This window comes from Calliopsis andreniformis, unplaced genomic scaffold (genome assembly GCF_051401765.1).
Source record: "Calliopsis andreniformis isolate RMS-2024a unplaced genomic scaffold, iyCalAndr_principal scaffold0004, whole genome shotgun sequence".
In the NCBI taxonomy this organism is placed as follows: domain Eukaryota; kingdom Metazoa; phylum Arthropoda; class Insecta; order Hymenoptera; family Andrenidae; genus Calliopsis; species Calliopsis andreniformis.
The window spans coordinates 24,561,947-24,575,299 of NW_027480424.1; positions in this window are offsets into that span (position 1 = coordinate 24,561,947).

Below are 13,353 nucleotides of genomic sequence, written 5' to 3' on the forward strand. Positions count from 1 at the left end.
AATACAATATAAGTACAACAGTATTTCCATCGTATAAAACGAATAATTGGAAACATTGTGAAAGTAATGGTCATTTCTACGTTCCAGGCAACGCAGGCGTCACTCTAGGGCGTTACTCCACCACATCTAATAGCTACGGCCTTAGCAGTCAATGCTAGAAGCATAAAATACAATATAAATACAACACCTTTTCCATCGTATAAAATGAATAATACCAAACAGTGTGAAAGTAATGGTCATCTCTACGTTCCGGACAAACTAGGCTTCACTCTAGGGCGTTGCTCCACCACATCGAATAGCTGCGGCCTTAGAAGTCAACGCTAGAAGCATAAATTACAATAAAAATGCAACAGTTTTTCCAACGTATAGCATGAATAATTGCAACCGGTGTGAATGTTATGGTCATTTCTACGTTCCGGGCAACCTAGGCTTGACTGTAGGGTGTTGCTCCATCAGATCGAATAGGTAGGTCCATAGAAGTCAACGCCCGAAGCATAAAGTACATTAAATATACAAGAGCTTTTCCATCGTATAACAGGAATAGTTGCAACCAGTGTGAAAGTGATGGTCACTTCTACGTTCCGGGCAACCCAGGCTTCACTCTAGGGCGTTGTTCCACCAGATCGAAAAGTAAGGGCCTAAGAAGTCAACGCCAGAAACATAAAATACAATAGAAATATAAAAGTTTTTCCATCGTATAAGACGAATAATAGCAACCAGTGTGAAAGTTCTGGTCATTTCTACGTTCCGGGCAACCTAGGCTTCACTCTAGGGCGTTGCTCCACCAGATCGAATAGTTTGGGCCTTAGAAGACAACGGCCGAAGCATAAAATACAATAAAAATACAACAGTCTTTCCATCCTATAACAGGTATAATTGCAACCCGTGTGAAAGTGATGGTCATTTGTACGTTCCAGGCAACCTAGGCTTCACTCTAGGGCGTTGTTCCACCAGATCGAATTGTTAGCGCCTAAGAAGTCAACGCCAGAAGCATAAGATACAATATAAATATAACAGTTCTTCCATCGTAAAGAACGAATAATAGCAACCAGTGTGTAAGTTATGGTCATTTCTACGTTCCGGGCAACCTAGGCTTCACCCTAGGGCGTTGTTCCACCAGATCGAATAGTTAGGGCCAAAGAAGTGAACGCCAGAAGCATAAAAGACAATATAAATACAACAGTTTTTCCATCGTATAAAACGAATAATTGCAACCAGTATGAAACTTATGGTCATTTCTACGTTCCGGGCAACCTAGGCTTCACTGTATGGCGTTCTTCCACCACAACGAATAGCTACGGCCTCAGAAGTCAACGCCTGAAGTATAAAATACAATAAAAATACAACAGCCTTTCCATCCTAGAACAGGAATAATTGCAACCCGTGTGAAAGTGATGGTCATTTCTACGTTCCAGGCAACCTAGGCTTCACTCTAGGGCGTTGTTCCACAAGATCGAATAGTTAGGGCCTAAGAAGTCAACGCCAGAAGCATAAAATACAATATAAATACAACAGCCTTGCCATCGTATAAAATGAATAATTGCAAACAGTGCGAAAGATATGGACATTTCTACGTTCCGGGCTACCTAGGCTTCACTCTATGGCGTTCTTCCACCACATCGAATAGCAACGGCCTCAGAGGTCAACGCCAGAAGCATAAAATACAATATAAATATAACAGTTTTTCCATCGTATAAAACGAATAATAGCAACCAGTGTGAAAGTTGTGGTCATTTCTACGTTCCGGGCAACCTAGGCTTCACTCTAGGGAGTAGTTCCACCAGATCGAACAGTTCGGGCCGCAGAAGTCAACGCCAGAAGCATAAAATACAATATAAATATAACAGTTTTTCCATCGTACAAAACGAATGATAGCGACCAGTGTGAAAGTTACGGTCATTTCTACGTTCCGGGCAACCTAGGCTTCACTCTATGGCGTTGCTCCACCAGATCGAATAGTTAGGGCCTTAGAAGACAACGCCCGAAGCATAAAATACAAAATAAATTGAACAGTTTTTCCATTGTATAAAACGAATAATTGTTACCAGTGTAAAAGTTATGGTCATTTCTACGTTCCGGGCAACCTAGTCTTCACCCTAGGGCGTTGTTCCACCAGATCGAATAGTTAGGGCCTAAGCAGTGACTGCCAGAAGCATAAAATACGACATAAATACAACAGCTTTTCCATCGCATAGAAGGAATAATTGCAAACAGGGTGATAGTAATGGTCATTTCTACGTTCCGGGCAACCTATGCTTCACTCTAGGGCGTTGCTCCACCAGATCGAATAGTTAGGGCCTTACAAGTCAACGCCCGAAGCATAAAATACAAAATAAATACAACAGCTTTTCCATCGTATAAAACGAATGATTGCAACCAGTGTGAAAGTAATGGTCATTTCTACGATCCGGGCAACCTAGGCTTCACTCTACGGCGTTGTTCCACCAGATCGAATAGTTAGGGCCTAAGAAGTCAACGCCAGAAGCATAAAATACAATATAAATATAACAGTTTTTCCATCGTATAAAACGAATAATAGCAACCAGTGTGAAAGTTATGGTCATTTCTACGTTCCGGGCAACCTAGGCTTCACTCTAGGGCGTTGCTCCACCAGATCAAACAGTTAGGGCCTTAGAAGTCAACGCCCGAAGCATAAAATACAAAATAAATAGAACAGTTTTTCCATTGTATAAAACGAATAATTGCTACCAGTGTAAAAGTTATAGTCATTTCTACGTTCCGGGCAACCTAGGCTTCACCCTAGGGCGTTGTTCCACCTGATGGAATAGTTAGGGCCTAAGTAGTCAACGCCAGAAGCATAAAATACGATATAAATACAACAGCGTTTCCATCGTATAAAACGAATAATTGCAACCAGTTTGAAAGTGATGGTCATTTCTGCGTACCGGGCAACCTAGGCTTCACTCTAGGGCGTTGCTCCACCAGATCGAATAGTGAGGTCCTTAGAAGTCAACGCCAGAAGCATAAAATACAATAAAGGTGCAACAGTTTTGCCATGGTATAGCAGGAATAATTTGCAACCAGTGTGGTAGTAGTGGTCATTTCTACGTACCGGGCAACCTAGGCTTCAGTCTAGGGCGGTGCTCCAACATATCGAATAGCTACGGCCTTAGAAGTCTACGACTGAAGCATAAAATACAATAAAAATACAACAGTCTTTTCATCGTAAAACAGGAATAATTGCAACAAGCGTGATAGTAATGATCATTTCGGCGTTTCGTGCATCCTAGACTTATCTCTGAGGCATTGCTCCACCAGGCCGAATAGTTAGGGCCTAAGAAGTCAACGCCAGAAGCATAAAATACAATATAAATACAACAGCCTTGCCATCGTATAAAATGAATAATTGCAAACAGAGCGAAAGATATGGACATTTCTATGTTCCGGGCTACCTAGGCTTCACTCTATGGCGTTCTTCCACCACATCGAATAGCAACGGCCTCAGAGGTCAACGCCAGAAGCATAAAATACAACATAAATATAACAGTTTTTCCATCGTATAAAACGAATAATAGCATCCAGTGTGAAAGTTGTGGTCATTTCTACGTTCCGGGCAACCTAGGCTTCACTCTAGGGCGTTGTTCCACCAGATCAAACAGTTAGGGCCTTAGAAGTCAACGCCCGAAGCATAAAACGCAAAATATATAGAACGGTTTTTCCATTGTATAAAACGAATAATTGCTACCAGTGTGAAAGTTGTGGTCATTTCTACGTTCCGGGCAACCTAGGCTTCACTCTAGGGCGTTGTTCCACCAGATCAAACAGTTAGGGCCTTAGAAGTCAACGCCCGAAGCATAAAACGCAAAATATATAGAACGGTTTTTCCATCGTATAAAACGAGTAATTGCAACCAGTGTGAAGGTTATGGTCATTTCTACGTTCCGGGCAACCTAGGCTTCACTCTGGGGCGTTGCTCCACCAGATCGAATAGATAGATCCTTAGAAGGTAACGCCACAAGCATAAAATACAATAAAGATGCAACAGTTTATCCATCGTATAACAGGAATAATTGCAACCTGTGTGAAGGTAATGGTATGTCCTACGTTCCGAGCCAGCTTGGCTTCACCCTAGGGCGTTGCTCCACCAGATCAATCAGTTAGGGCCTTAGAAGTCAACGCCCGAAGCATTAAATACAAAATAAATAGAACAGTTTTTCCTGTGTATAAAACGAATAATTGCTACCAGTGTGAAAGTTATGGTCATTTCTACATTCCGAGCAACCTAGGCTTCACTCTAGGGCGTTGCTCCACCAGATCGTATAGTTAGGGCCTTAGAAGTCAACGCCAGAAGCATAAAATACAATAAAGATGTAACTGTTTTTCCATCGTATAGCAGGAATAATTTGCAACGAGTGTGATAGTAGTGGTCATTTCTACGTACCGGGCAATATAGGTTTCACTCCAGGGCGTTGCTCCACCACATCGAATAGTTACGGCCTAAGAAGTCAACGCCAGAAGCATTAAATACGATAAAGATGCAACAGTTTTTCCATCGTATAAAACGAATAATGGCAACCAGTGTGAAAGTTATGGTCATTTCTACATACCGAGCAACCTAGGCTTCACTCTAGGGCGTTGCTCCACCAGATCGAATAGTGAGGTCCTTAGAAGTCAACGCCAGAAGCATAAAATACAATAAAGGTGCAACAGTTTTGCCATCGTATAGCAGGAATAATTTGCAACCAGTGTGGTAGTAGTGGTCATTTCTACGTACCGGGCAACCTAGGCTTCACTCTAGGGCGGTGCTCCAACATATCGAATAGCTACGGCCTTAGAAGTCTACGACTGAAGCATAAAATACAATAAAAATACAACAGTCTTTTCATCGTATAACAGGAATAATTGCAACAAGCGTGATAGTAATGATCATTTCGGCGTTTCGTGCATCCTAGACTTATCTCTGAGGCATTGCTCCACCAGGTCGAATAGTTAGGGCCAAAGAAGTCAACGCCAGAATCATAAAATACAATATAAATACAACAGCCTTGCCATCGTATAAAATGAATAATTGCAAACAGTGCGAAAGATATGGACATTTCTACGTTCCGGGCTACCTAGGCTTCACTCTATGGCGTTCTTCCACCACATCGAATAGCAACGGCCTCAGAGGTCAACGCCAGAAGCATAAAATACAATATAAATATAACAGTTTTTCCATCGTATAAAACGAATAATAGCAACCAGTGTGAAAGTTGTGGTCATTTCTACGTTCCGGGCAACCTAGGCTTCACTCTAGGGAGTTGTTCCACCAGATCGAACAGTTGGGGCCGCAGAAGTCAACGCTAGAAGCATAAAATACAATATAAATATAACAGTTTTTCCATCGTACAAAACGAATGATAGCGACCAGTGTGAAAGTTACGGTCATTTCTACGTACCGGGCAACCTAGGCTTCACTCTAGGGCGTTGCTCCACCAGATCAAACAGTTAGGGCCTTAGAAGTCAACGCCCGAAGCATAAAATACAAAATAAATAGAACAGTTTTTCCATTGTATAAAACGAATAATTGCTACCAGTGTAAAAGTTATGGTCAATTCTACGTTCCGGGCAACGTAGGCTTCACCCTAGGGCGTTGTTCCACCAGATCGAATAGTTCGGGTCTAAGAAGTGAACGCCAGAAGAATAAAATGCAATATAAATACAACAGTTTTTCCATCATATAAAACGAGTGATAGCAACCAGTGTGAAAGTTATGGTCATTTCTACGTTCCGGGCAACCTAGGCTGCACCCTAGGGCGTTACTCCACCAGATCGAATAGTTACGGCGTTAGAAGTCCACGCCCGAAGCATAAAATACAAAATAAATAAAACAGTTTTTCCATCGTATAAAACGTATAATTGCTACCGGTGTGAAAGTTATTGTCATTTCTACTTTCCGCGCAACCTAGCCTTCACCCTAGGGCGTTGCTCCAACAGATTGAATAGTTAGGACCTTAGAAGTCAATGCCCGAAGCATAAAATGCAATAAAAATACAACAGTGTTTCCATCATATAACAGGAATAATAGCAACCAGTTTGAAAGTGATGGCCAATTCTACGTTCCGCCCAACCTAGGCTTCACTCCAGGGCGTTGCTCCACCAGATCGAATAGTTACGGCCTAAGAAGACAACGCCAGAAGCATAAAATACGATATAAATACAACAGCTTTTCCATCGTATGAAACGTATAATTGCTACCGGTGTGAAAGTTATGGTCATTTCTACTTTCCGGGCAACCTAGGCTTCACCCTAGGTCGTTGTTCCACCAGATGGAATAGTTAGGGCCTTAGAAGTCAACGTCAGAAGCATAAAATACAATATAAGTACAACAGTTTATCCATCGTATAAAATGAATAATTGCAAACATTCCGAAAGTAATGGTCATTCCACGTTCCGGGCAACCTAGGCGTCACTCTAGTGCGTTGCTCCACCACATCTAATAGCTACGGCCTTAGACGTCAACGACAGAAGCATAAAATACAATGAAGATGCAACAGCTTTTCCATCGTATAAAACGTATAATTGCTACCGGTGTGAAAGTTATTGTCATTTCTACTTTCCGCGCAACCTAGCCTTCACCCTAGGGCGTTGCTCCAACAGATTGAATAGTTAGGACCTTAGAAGTCAATGCCCGAAGCATAAAATGCAATAAAAATACAACAGTTTTTCCATCATATAACAGGAATAATTGCAACCAGTTTGAAAGTGATGGTCATGTCTACGTTCCGGGCAACCTAGGCTTCACTCTAGGGCGTTGCTCCACCAGATCGAATAGTTAGGGCCTTAGAAGTCAACGCCCGACGCAGAAAATGCAATAAAAATACAACAGTGTTTCCATCATATAACAGGAATAATAGCAACCAGTTTGAAAGTGATGGCCAATTCTACGTTCCGCCCAACCTAGGCTTCACTCCAGGGCGCTGCTCCACCAGATCGAATAGTTACGGCCTAAGAAGACAACGCCAGAAGCATAAAATACGATATAAATACAACAGCTTTTCCATCGTATAAAACGAACAATTGCAACCAGTATGAAAGTTATGGTCATTTCTACGTTCCGGGCAACCTAGGCCTCACTCTAGGGCGTTGCTCCACCAGATCGAATAGTTAGGGCCTTAGAAGTCAACGCCAGAATCATAAAATACAATAAATATACAACAGCTTTTCCATCGTATTAAACGGATAATTTCAACCAGTGTGAATGTTATGGTCATTTCTACATTCCGAGCAACCTAGGCTTCACTCTAGGGCGTTGATCCAACAGATTGAATAGTTAGGGCCTTAGCAGTCAACGCCCGAAGCATAAAATACAATATAAATACAACAGTTTTTCCATCATATAACAGGAATAATTGCAACCAGTTTGAAGATGATGGTCATTTCTACGTTCCGGGCAACCTAGGCTTCACTCTAGAGCGTTGCTCCACCAGATCGAATAGTTAGTGCCTTAGAAGTCAACGCCAGACGCATAAAATACAATATAAATACAACAGTTTTTCCATCGTATAAAACGAATAATTGCAACCAGTATGAAAGTTATGGTCATTTCTACGTTCCGGGCAACCTAGGCTTCACTCTATGGCGATCTTCCACTACATCGAATGGCAACGGCCTCAGAAGTCAACGCCTGAAGCATAAAACACAATAAAAATACAACAGTCTTTCCGTCCTATAACAGGGATAATTGCAACCCGTGTGAAAGTGATGGTCATTTGTACGTTCCAGGCAACCTAGGATTCACTCTAGGGCGTTGTTCCACCAAATCGAATTGTTAGGGCCTAAGAAGTCAACGCCCGATGCATAAAATACAAAATAAATAGAACAGTTTTTCCATCGTGTAAAACGAATAATTGCTACCAGTATGGAAGTGATGGTCATTTCTACGTTCCGGGCAACCTAGGCCTCACTCTAGCGCGTTGTTCCACCAGACTGAATAATTAGGGCCTAAGAAGTGAACGCCAGCAGCATAAAATACAGTATAAATACAACAGTTTTTCCATCATATAAAACGAATAATTGCAACCAGCATGAAAGTTATGGTCATTTCTACGTTCCGGGCAACCTAGGCTTCACTCCAGGGCGTTGCTCCACCAGATCGAATAGTTACGTCCTAAGAAGTCAATGCCAGAAGCATAAAATACGATATAAATGCAACAGCTTTTCCATCATATAAAACGAATAATTGCAACCAGTGTGAAAGTTATGGTCATTTCTACGTTCCGGGCAACCTAGGCTTCACCCCAGGTCGTTGTTCCACCAGATCGAATAGTTAGGGCCTAAGAAGTGAACGCCAGCAGCATAAAATACAATATAAGTACAACAGTTCTTCCATCATATAAAACGAATAATTGCAACCAGTATGAAAGTTATGGTCATTTCTACGTTCCGGGCAACCCAGGCTTCACTCTATGGCGTTCTTCCACCACATCGAATAGCTACGGCCTCAGAAGACAACGCCTGATGCATAAAATACAATAAAAATACAGCAGTCTTTCCATCCTATAACAGGAATAATTGCAACCCGTGTGAAAGTGATGGTCATTTGTACGTTCCAGGCAACCTAGGCTTCACTCTAGGGCGTTGCTCCACCAGATCGAATTGTTAGGGCCTAAGAAGTCAACGCCAGAAGCATAAGATACAATATAAATACAACAGTTTTTCCATCGTATAAAACGAATAATAGCAACCGGTGCGAAAGTTATCGTCATTTCTACGTTCCGGGCTACCTAGGCTTCACTCTATGGCGTTCTTCCACCACATCGAATAGCAACGGCCTCAGAGGTCAACGCCAGAAGCATAAAATACAATATAAATATAACAGTTTTTCCATCGTATAAAACGAATAATAGCAACCAGTGTGAAAGTTGTGGTCATTTCTACGTTCCGGGCAACCTAGGCTTCACTCTAGGGAGTTGTTCCACCAGATCGAACAGTTGGGGCCGCAGAAGTCAACGCTAGAAGCATAAAATACAATATAAATATAACAGTTTTTCCATCGTACAAAACGAATGATAGCGACCAGTGTGAAAGTTACGGTCATTTCTACGTACCGGGCAACCTAGGCTTCACTCTAGGGCGTTGCTCCACCAGATCAAACAGTTAGGGCCTTAGAAGTCAACGCCCGAAGCATAAAATACAAAATAAATAGAACAGTTTTTCCATTGTATAAAACGAATAATTGCTACCAGTGTAAAAGTTATGGTCAATTCTACGTTCCGGGCAACCTAGGCTTCACCCTAGGGCGTTGTTCCACCAGATCGAATAGTTCGGGTCTAAGAAGTGAACGCCAGAAGAATAAAATGCAATATAAATACAACAGTTTTTCCATCATATAAAACGAATGATAGCAACCAGTGTGAAAGTTATGGTCATTTCTACGTTCCGGGCAACCTAGGCTGCACCCTAGGGCGTTACTCCACCAGATCGAATAGTTACGGCGTTAGAAGTCCACGCCCGAAGCATAAAATACAAAATAAATAAAACAGTTTTTCCATCGTATAAAACGTATAATTGCTACCGGTGTGAAAGTTATTGTCATTTCTACTTTCCGCGCAACCTAGCCTTCACCCTAGGGCGTTGCTCCAACAGATTAAATAGTTAGGACCTTAGAAGTCAATGCCCGAAACATAAAATGCAATAAAAATACAACAGTGTTTCCATCATATAACAGGAATAATAGCAACCAGTTTGAAAGTGATGGCCAATTCTACGTTCCGCCCAACCTAGGCTTCACTCCAGGGCGTTGCTCCACCAGATCGAATAGTTACGGCCTAAGAAGACAACGCCAGAAGCATAAAATACGATATAAATACAACAGCTTTTCCATCGTATAAAACGAATAATTGCTACCAGTGTGAATGTTATCTTCATTTCTACGTTTCTGACAACCTAGGCTTCACTGTAGGGTGTTGCTCCACCAAATCGAATAGGTATGGACTTAGAATTCAACGCCAGAAGCATAAAATACAATAAAAGTACAACAGTTTTTCCATCGTATAAGAAGAATAATTGCAACCAGTGTGAAAGTAATGGTCATTTCAACGTTCTGGGCAACCTAGGCTTCACCCTAGGGCGCTGCTCCACCAGATCGAATAGCTACGGCCTTAGAAGACAACGCCAGAAGCATAAAATACAATATATATACAACAGTCTTCCATTGTATAAAACGAGTAATTGCAATCAGTGTGAAAGTTATGGTCATTTCTACGTTACGGGCAACCTAGGCTTCACTCTAGGGAGTTGCTCCACCAGATCGAGTAGCTACGACCTTAGAAGTCGAAGCCAGAAGCAGTAAATACAATAAAAATGCAACAGTTTTTCCATCGCATAGCATGACTAATTGCAACCAGTGTGAAAGTAATGATCATTTCGGCGTTTCGGGCATCCTAGACTTAACTGTGAGGCATTACTCCATCAGATCGATTAGTTAGGGCCTAAGAAGTCAACGCCAGAAGCATAAAATGCAATATTAATACAACAGCTTTTCCATCGTATAAAACGAATAATTGCAACCGGTGTGAATGTTATGGTCATTTCTACGTTCCGGGCAACCTAGGCTTGACTGTAGGGTGTTGCTCCACCAGATCGAATAGGTAGGGCCAAAGAAGTCAACGCCCGAAGCATAGAATACAAAATAAATAGAACAGCTTTTCCATTGTATAAAACGAATAATTGCTACCAGTGTGAAAGTTATGTTCATTTCTACGTTCCGGGCAACCTAGGCTTCACTCTAGGGCGTTGCCCCACCAGATCGAATAGTTAGGGCCTTAGAAGTCAACGCCCGAAGCATAAAATACAAAATAAATAGAACAGTTTTTCCATTGTATTAACAGAATAATTGCTACCAGTGTTAAAGTGATGGTCCTTTCTACGTTCCGGGCGACTTAGGCTTCACCCTTGGGTGTTGTTCCACCAGATGGAATAGTTAGGGCATAGGAAGTCAACGCCAGAAGCATAAAATACGGTATAAATACAACAGCTTTTCCATCGTATAAAACGAATAATTGCAACCAGTATTAATGTCATAGTCATTTCTACTTTCCGGGCAACCTAGGCTTCACCCTAGGGCGTTGTTCCAACAGATTGAATAGTTAGGGCCTTAGAAGTCAACGCCCGCAGCATGAAATACAAAATAAATAGAACAGTTGTTCCATCGTATAAAACGAATAATTCCTACCAGTGTGAAAGTTATGGTAATTTCTACATTCCGGGCAACCTAGGTTTCACTCTAGGGCGTTGCTCCACCAGATCGCATAGCTAGGGACTTAGAATTCAACGCCATAAGAATAAAATACAATATAAGTACAACAGTATTTCCATCGTATAAAACGAATAATTGGAAACATTGTGAAAGTAATGGTCATTTCTACGTTCCAGGCAACGCAGGCGTCACTCTAGGGCGTTACTCCACCACATCTAATAGCTACGGCCTTAGCAGTCAATGCTAGAAGCATAAAATACAATATAAATACAACACCTTTTCCATCGTATAAAATGAATAATACCAAACAGTGTGAAAGTAATGGTCATCTCTACGTTCCGGACAAACTAGGCTTCACTCTAGGGCGTTGCTCCACCACATCGAATAGCTGCGGCCTTAGAAGTCAACGCTAGAAGCATAAATTACAATAAAAATGCAACAGTTTTTCCAACGTATAGCATGAATAATTGCAACCGGTGTGAATGTTATGGTCATTTCTACGTTCCGGGCAACCTAGGCTTGACTGTAGGGTGTTGCTCCATCAGATCGAATAGGTAGGTCCATAGAAGTCAACGCCCGAAGCATAAAGTACATTAAATATACAAGAGCTTTTCCATCGTATAACAGGAATAGTTGCAACCAGTGTGAAAGTGATGGTCACTTCTACGTTCCGGGCAACCCAGGCTTCACTCTAGGGCGTTGTTCCACCAGATCGAAAAGTAAGGGCCTAAGAAGTCAACGCCAGAAACATAAAATACAATAGAAATATAAAAGTTTTTCCATCGTATAAGACGAATAATAGCAACCAGTGTGAAAGTTCTGGTCATTTCTACGTTCCGGGCAACCTAGGCTTCACTCTAGGGCGTTGCTCCACCAGATCGAATAGTTTGGGCCTTAGAAGACAACGGCCGAAGCATAAAATACAATAAAAATACAACAGTCTTTCCATCCTATAACAGGTATAATTGCAACCCGTGTGAAAGTGATGGTCATTTGTACGTTCCAGGCAACCTAGGCTTCACTCTAGGGCGTTGTTCCACCAGATCGAATTGTTAGCGCCTAAGAAGTCAACGCCAGAAGCATAAGATACAATATAAATATAACAGTTCTTCCATCGTAAAGAACGAATAATAGCAACCAGTGTGTAAGTTATGGTCATTTCTACGTTCCGGGCAACCTAGGCTTCACCCTAGGGCGTTGTTCCACCAGATCGAATAGTTAGGGCCAAAGAAGTGAACGCCAGAAGCATAAAAGACAATATAAATATAACAGTTTTTCCATCGTATAAAACGAATAATAGCAACCAGTGTGAAAGTTATGGTCATTTCTACGTTCCGGGCAACCTAGGCTTCACTCTAGGGCGTTGCTCCACCAGATCAAACAGTTAGGGCCTTAGAAGTCAACGCCCGAAGCATAAAATACAAAATAAATAGAACAGTTTTTCCATTGTATAAAACGAATAATTGCTACCAGTGTAAAAGTTATAGTCATTTCTACGTTCCGGGCAACCTAGGCTTCACCCTAGGGCGTTGTTCCACCTGATGGAATAGTTAGGGCCTAAGTAGTCAACGCCAGAAGCATAAAATACGATATAAATACAACAGCGTTTCCATCGTATAAAACGAATAATTGCAACCAGTTTGAAAGTGATGGTCATTTCTGCGTACCGGGCAACCTAGGCTTCACTCTAGGGCGTTGCTCCACCAGATCGAATAGTGAGGTCCTTAGAAGTCAACGCCAGAAGCATAAAATACAATAAAGGTGCAACAGTTTTGCCATGGTATAGCAGGAATAATTTGCAACCAGTGTGGTAGTAGTGGTCATTTCTACGTACCGGGCAACCTAGGCTTCAGTCTAGGGCGGTGCTCCAACATATCGAATAGCTACGGCCTTAGAAGTCTACGACTGAAGCATAAAATACAATAAAAATACAACAGTCTTTTCATCGTAAAACAGGAATAATTGCAACAAGCGTGATAGTAATGATCATTTCGGCGTTTCGTGCATCCTAGACTTATCTCTGAGGCATTGCTCCACCAGGCCGAATAGTTAGGGCCTAAGAAGTCAACGCCAGAAGCATAAAATACAATATAAATACAACAGCCTTGCCATCGTATAAAATGAATAATTGCAAACAGAGCGAAAGATATGGA